The 7500-nt window shown below is 35.2% G+C and overlaps 1 protein-coding gene across 1 annotated transcript in view; it reads left to right on the top strand.

The window, feature by feature from the left end:
* The window catches only part of LOC135100608 (filamin-C-like), a 153531-nt gene that overhangs the window by 49638 nt on the left and 96393 nt on the right, over nucleotides 1-7500 (top strand).

Here is a 7500-nt window from a genome sequence, read left to right as displayed (position 1 = left end):
ACAGACACTGAACCACATCCTTCCAGCCACACACACAAGCGCACAAACAAACAGACAAACAGATCTATATCTACAAATGGCGAAAGACAAACTCTCACCAAATGCAAACAACGGCAGGTAGACAGACAAATGCTTCCTGACACAGACTGAACGTAATCATCACACTAGAAGACAGACAGACAAGCAAAGACACTGAGACAGACAGACAGACAGACAGACAGACAGACAGACAGGGAAGCAGACAGACAGGTAGCTGGACAAACTGACAGAAGAAAAAGAAAATACAAAGGGAGACAAAAAATATGACTGGAGCTTCCTTCTACAAACAAACAGACAGACAGACAGACAGACAGACAGACAGGGAAGCAGACAGGCAGGTAGATGGACAAGCTGACAGAAAAAAAAAACGAAAATTCAAGGGCAGACAAAAAATACGACTGGAGCCTCCTTCTACAAACAAACAAACATACAGACAAACAAGCAGAAAGACAGCAAGAAAATAAATAAATAAAACACACAAGGATAGACACGACAGAGATAAGCATCCCTCAGCAAACAGACAGACGGACAAACAAAACCCTGCATTTTATAGACAGACACAAAAATAAAAACTTTATATTATAGAAAGACAAAACAACATCTCATTGACAGATAGATGGACAGTGACACAAACTTCCTCTTATAGACAAACAGACGTAAGCTTCCTTCCAAGGACGGACGGACAAACAGGAGGCGTAGCGCTACTTTCACTCTCTCACGGCGAGGCAAAGGTCACGACGTTAACGGGATCAGCCACGCGGCCACCAATGCAGGAATGTGGACGTTAATGAACCGCCTGTACCGCTGAGTGACCAGGGACGCGAAGGAAAAGATGAAAAGGCGCCCACCCGTGAAAATTAATCCGATGAGCTCCCGTAAGTAAGAATGTTAAGGGAAGGTAGAGAGCAAAGGAAAATATCGTTCTCGGACTTATGTAGATGAAAAGTGAAGTATTTGAGTGGTAGAAGCAAAGGAGGAATTGGATATGTGTTCTGTACAGCGACTTATGAAAATTAGACCAGTGAGCTGTCGTAAGAAAGAAGAAGAAGGAAAAAAGAGTTTGAAGTAGTAAATAAGGAAAGGGAAATCGTAAAGTTCAGATTATATGAAAGTTGAAAATTTGAACCGATAGAAAAATGCGGGAGGAACTGAAATATACCGATGAGCTTCCGTGAGAAAGATAACAAAAACAAGGGAAGTAAGAAGGGAAAAGGAAAATCTTGAAGTTCACGTTAGAACATTGAACAGTTTGAGCCATTGAGAAAAAAAAGGAGAAAAAAATGAAATGAGAACAGGACATGAGGTCTCGTAAGAAAGAAAGAAAAGAAAGAAAGAAGGAAAGAAAGAAAGGGACTTATGAAATAAAAGGGAAAATCTTGAGGCTCACACTAGAATATTGAAAAATTTTAGGCGATGGTAACAAAGAAAGAAACTGAAATGTGCACAGGGGCACCAGTAACCATCATAAAACATATACCGATGGCCTAAGTAAAAATAAAAAAAAAAAAAATATATATATATATATATAATATATATTATATATATATATATATATATATATATATATATATATATATATATAATATTTTATATATATATATATAATATATATATATATATAAATATATATATATAAAAGGAAAAATCTTGGAAGTTTACATTAGATATTAGGTAAAAAGAAACTGAGCAATAGAAACGAGGGAAGAAACTGAAATCTGTAAAGGGCAGTAACTCGTAATATATATATATATATATATATATATATATATATATATATATATATATATATATATATATATATATATATATATATATATATATATATATATATATATATATATATATATATAAATATATATATATATATATATATATATATATATATATATAGTAAGAAAGAAAGAAAACATTAAAATTTTGAAGTCCATCCTAGAAAGTTGAGAAATTAACTCATAGAAACACGGGAAGAGACTTAAATGTGCAAAGGGCAGCAATTCATAAGAAATATGCTGAGAATTCTCGTAAAAAGTAACAAAAAAGGTTCCGGATCGCAGATTAGATTAGAAAAAAGGCAATAGAACTACAAGAAAAGAAATTAAGTTAAGATAATGGTTCTTGTAAATGGCGAGGGACGGATAGAAAGCTACAAAGCAGCCATCCGTAAAAATAATGAAGTGCTAATGTCAAAAATAAGAGGAAAAAACAAAGATTCCCATCGGTAATCTAAAGGAAAAAATGTATAGAATTGAAATAATGATTAGAGTTACAGGAAAGAAAATCAATTAACGATATAAATTACCTAGTAAAAGAAAAGTAAACAAAATACAAATAGTGACTAGGAAAGGAAAATAGGGATAAGAAAAAAGAAAATGTAAAATGGAATGGGAAAAAATAATGTATCAAAATTCTTGCACCATTAGAATACTGTAAATGGAAAGAAAATACACAATACACATACAGAAAAAAATAGAAAAATGTTTATTCGTTAATGTATTGGGGATTTTGGCCAAGGAGAAAAAGAAAAGAAAAAAGAAATAGAAAAAATAGACCAGAAAAGAAAAATAGCCACTCATAATACAGTTCCAAGTAAAGAATCAAGTATATGATTTAACAGAAAGGGCAAATAAACCTATATAATGTATTTCAACCCTTTCACTGCGACACGAAACAATCAGCAGCACGAGAAGCAATGCGTGAAGTCTTTATAAGCATCTACAAGAAAGTTAACCATGAAAAAAGAACATATTTTGCAGTTCCTTCCCAGTTAAAAGATTGGATGTGGTTGCAGAACAAGTAAAGATGTCTCAGAGTGATTGGTAATTCGGGAAAGGTGTACCAAGTGGCAGTCAGAGGGCTAATAATACCAAGTGGCAGTCAGAGGGCTAATACCTGAATGAAAGCATGTGTGAGGCGAAAGGGAAGCGATTCTTGTTAATTAAGACGGACACGGGCTACTGACCTGAAAGCAAGACCAAATACGAATAGTAGATCAAAGAAAAAAAAATAAAAGAGAGAGACAGGGAATAAAAAGAATATAACGATGTCATGGCGCGTATTAATGATGTCAGAAGTATGCGAGAGATGCACGTAGAGAGAGAGAGAGAGAGAGAGAGAGAGAGAGAGAGAGAGAGAGAGAGAGAGAGAGAGAGAGAGAGAGAGAGAGAGAGGGGGGGGAATGAAACTGTGATCAGTGATGTTAATAATGATGAAAATTGTGGAAAGCTTTACGAATTGATGATAAAAAGAGAAGAGAACATAGCAATAAGCAGCGCTAATAAAGATGCCTGTGTGTGTGTGTGTGTGTGTGTGTGTGTGTGTGTTGGTGTGTGTATGTGTTTGTGTGTGTGTGTGTGTGTGTTGTGATTCCTAACATGTACGAATATATAAGTACTTGCGTTGTTTTAACTACGAGGATGTGTAAAAAAAATTCAAAGAAAAAAAGAAAAGAAAAAAGAAAAGAAAAGAAAAATAAAATAAAATAAAATAAGAAAAAAAATAATAAGAAGGGAGGAGAATGAAACCAGAAAAAGATGTATTACAAAAGAGGAAAAGTACAAATAAAATATGCGAAGATAAAAACACATCACCTCTACAGAAAAAAAAAAAAAAGTAGGCAGAAAAACAAGTTCGCATCAACCCCATAAAAGAAAGAAGGTACAAATTCCCATCAAACTCTATAAAATAATAATAATAATGATAATAATAATAATAATAATAATAATAATAATAATAATAATAATAATAATAATAATTCATCAAACCATCCTGAAAAAAAAAATCACGAAAAAAGAAAAAGAAAACGACAACAATGCAGCAAACTCTCTAAAAGAAAGAGGAAAAGGAAAAAAGGAGGAAAAAAAGGAGGAAAAGGAAGAAAACTGCTGGAAGCCTTCGAGAAAAAAAAAACAAAAAACAAAAACAAACTCGCATCAAACTCTTTAAAATAAAACAACGCATCAAATTCTGGAAAAAAAAAGTAACATCGTCTTAAAAATAAAAATCATACCAAACTCCTGGAGAAAGAAAAAAAAAAAGTAAATCAATAGAAAATAAGAACTAGCAAAATCATGGTCCTTTGTTGCTATGATCCTGAGTTCCTTGAGGGCGTTTCCTTCAGGGTTGGCGTACTAAGGATCACAAGGGCACTCAAGGGCGTCCTGCGGGGGAAGGATACCTGTTACTACTCCTGTTTTTTTCTCCTTTTACTCGTACATCCTGCATTTTGATCAGGCGAGCGGCAAATAAGCTCATCTTTTGCTCAGCCTCAGAGTGTTGGAGATCAATTAGGGAACCAGGTGAAGAAGAGAGGGAAGGTGAGAAGTAGGTGTGTGTTTCTCTCTCTCTCTCTCTCTCTCTCTCTCTCTCTCTCTCTCTCTCTCTCTCTCTCTCTCTCTCTCTCTCTCTCTCTCTCTCTCTCTCTCTCTCTCTCTCTCTCTCTCTCTCTCTCGCTTCCTGGTGATAAAAAGAGAGGAAATTCTTTGTTTTCTTGGGGAGTGGAAGGAGGAAGTAACATCGGCCTTAAGTCGAGATGCTGACTGCCTGACCCATTGAGGCTTCTTAGCGGGGGATTGTAGCGCTCTTTCCCTTCACATATGATTGATAAATAAATAAATAAATAAATAAACAAGTAAATAAATAAATATAATGAATAATTAAGTTGATAGATAAATAAAAAAATAACCTCTTGCAGCGAAAGAAAAAAAAATGTTAATGTTATATTTATTTTATTTATTGATTGATTAATTTCTTTATTGATTTTACTGAATGGCCTCGTTCTTCATGCTCCCGCTCTTCTTGTACTTGTTCTTGTTCTTGTTCTTGTTCTTACCTCATAACCTTTTTAATACTGGACCTGATAACCTCTCCAACACTTTCTTTTCTTTATTGGTTTCTTTCATTGTTTCTTTCTTCTTCTTCTTCTTCTTCTTCATCTTCTTCTTCTTCTTCTTCTTCTTCTTCTTTCTTCCTTCTTCTTCTTCTTCTTCTTCTTCTTCTTCTTCTTCTTCTTCTTCTTCTTCTTCTTCTTCTTCTTCTTCTTCTTCTTCTTCTTCTTCTTCTTCTTCTTCTTCTTCTTCTTCTTCTTCTTCTTCTTCTTCTTCTTCTTCTTCTTCTTCTTCTTCTTCTTCTTCTTCTTCTTCTTCTTCTTCTTCTTCTTCTTCTTCTTCTTCTTCTTCTTCTTCTTCTTCTTCTTCTTCTTCTTCTTCTTCTTCTTCTTCTTCTTCTTCTTCTTCTTCTTCTTCTTCTTCTTCTTCTTCTTCTTCTTCTTAGTAGTAGTATAGTATTATTATTATTATTATTATTATTATTATTATTATTATTATTATTATAGTAGTAGATAGTAGTAGTAGTAGTATGTGTACCCAATAACGTTTATCCTCCTCCTCCTCCTCCTCCTCCTCTGCCCCCACACCGCTGATAAACTTAAAAAAATATTCTCTTTAATCTATTGATGTATTTAGCTTCACACGTCAGTTATTCACCTCTCTTCTCTGGACAATTATTGACACGATCGTAACCACACACTTCCTTATTTGACTGTTATGTTGTATGCATCTATTTATTATTATTTTTTAATTTTTTTCAGCATTCAGTGAACTTCGCTTACTTTTATATTACTTGCAGCAGAGTGAAGTTTGAATTAATGCCTGTGTTACTTTTAACCTTACACACTGTCTATCTCGCAGGAGGTCAGGCAGTGAAAGAAAGAAAGAAAACAGGCGATTGCTGGTGATGATAATTTTGCCTCTAAAGGAAAACGAGAATTAGGTCTTGTTTTTTTTCTTCTCCCCTTTTTTTTTTGTTTTTATGTCTGTGTATGTTTCTCTCTCTCTCTCTCTCTCTCTCTCTCTCTCTCTCTCTCTCTCTCTCTCTCTCTCTCTCTCTCTCTCTCTCTCTCTCTCTCTCTCTCTCTCTCTCTCCAGTACAAGCAAGTGGATTTCAAAAGTTCAGCCGAATAAGGGGAAAAACAAAAAATCTTCCTTTATCAGAACAAATTAACATATCACTTCTTTTTTTTTTATATATTGTGTCTCATGCAATTAGTTTCGAAGCGGATGGGAGAGAGCAACATTAATTTTTTTTTCCCACCTTATTGTAGATGAATAGATACAAGAAAATCATGAGGTGGAAGATACAGTAAGTGCTAGTGACAATACAGCACCTGCTACTTCAGTAACCCTGCACCATTTCACTGAACAGAAATTACTAAAAGGGCCTAAGATTTGAAAGAGTGGGGTCATACTTTCTCCTGGTGTCAGTGGTGCCTTTGGAAACTATACTCAAAAACTTTATCATCACACCCATTCTGCTTAGCTTAACAATGCACAGCACTAAAAAGCAATGTATGGAGTTTTGATAAGCATCTATAGGAAAAATAAAGGGGTGGGGGGACGGATAAAGGAGTAGATTTTGCAACTTCTAGGTCGTACAATGTTTGGAGGTGGTTGTAGAATAAGAAAGGGTGTCTCAGAGGAAAGATGTGTCAAATAGCAGTGAAGGGTTAAGAGGCCATATCAAGTGAATGTGTATAAAAGAAAGAAGTGTAGTACTGAAAGAAGAAATAGAAAAGGAAGAGAGACAGAAGAGTAACTTAAAGGAGGTTCTAGAGGAGAGAGAGAGAGAGAGAGAGAGAGAGAGAGAGAGAGAGAGAGAGAGAGAGAGAGAGAGAGAGAGAGAGAGAGAGAGAGAGAGATTAAGAGTTTGAAATGAACGGAATAATAAAGAAGGAACTAAAGACGGAAGAGGGAGAAGTAAGAGGTTGAATTGAAATTAGTTGGAAAGATAGAACTGGAGAAGGAAGAAGAAAGAGAAGAATGAATGTTAGAGGTGAAATGGATAATGAAAGAGGTAAAAGGTTGAAATTACCTTGGCATAAAAAAAGGAAAAACTGGAGAGAGAGAGAGAGAGAGAGAGGAGAGAGAGAGAGAGAGAGGAGAGAGAGAGAGGAGAGAGAGAGAGAGAGAGAGAGAGAGAGAGAGAGAGAGAGAGAGAGAGAATGATACAGATATTTATTAAAGAAAAAAAAAGTGAATGTTAGAAGTTAAATAATCATCAAGGGAAGGACGAAAGGAGAATAACAAGTCAAAATTAAATGAATGGTGAACGAAGAGAGACTCGAATAACACTTTGAAAATTAAATTAACTTTAAATGAAGACATGGGAGAGGAAAACAAAAAAAAAGTATGTCTTTGCTTTATAAGGAGAGCAAGTCGCCACACGCAAGGTCGGCTTAAATAATGCACCGTTACCTGTATTGCGCAGGTAACTCGGCTAATGAGCATCGCCTTTGCCTGGGTACTGCTCGAGGTGGACTGGCAGGGATTGGGTCTCTGCCTTGGTGATTTTTGATTAATTGTGATGTTTCTCTCTCTCTCTCTCTCTCTCTCCTCTCTCTCTCTCTCTCTCTCTCTCTCCTCTCTCTCTCTCTCTCCCATGTATTATCTGTCTGCCTGTTGTTGTTGT

This window comes from Scylla paramamosain, chromosome 1, assembly GCF_035594125.1.
Source record: "Scylla paramamosain isolate STU-SP2022 chromosome 1, ASM3559412v1, whole genome shotgun sequence".
In the NCBI taxonomy this organism is placed as follows: domain Eukaryota; kingdom Metazoa; phylum Arthropoda; class Malacostraca; order Decapoda; family Portunidae; genus Scylla; species Scylla paramamosain.
The sequence above is the reverse complement of the archived record's forward strand: the minus strand, read 5'-3'. Positions and strand labels throughout refer to the sequence as shown.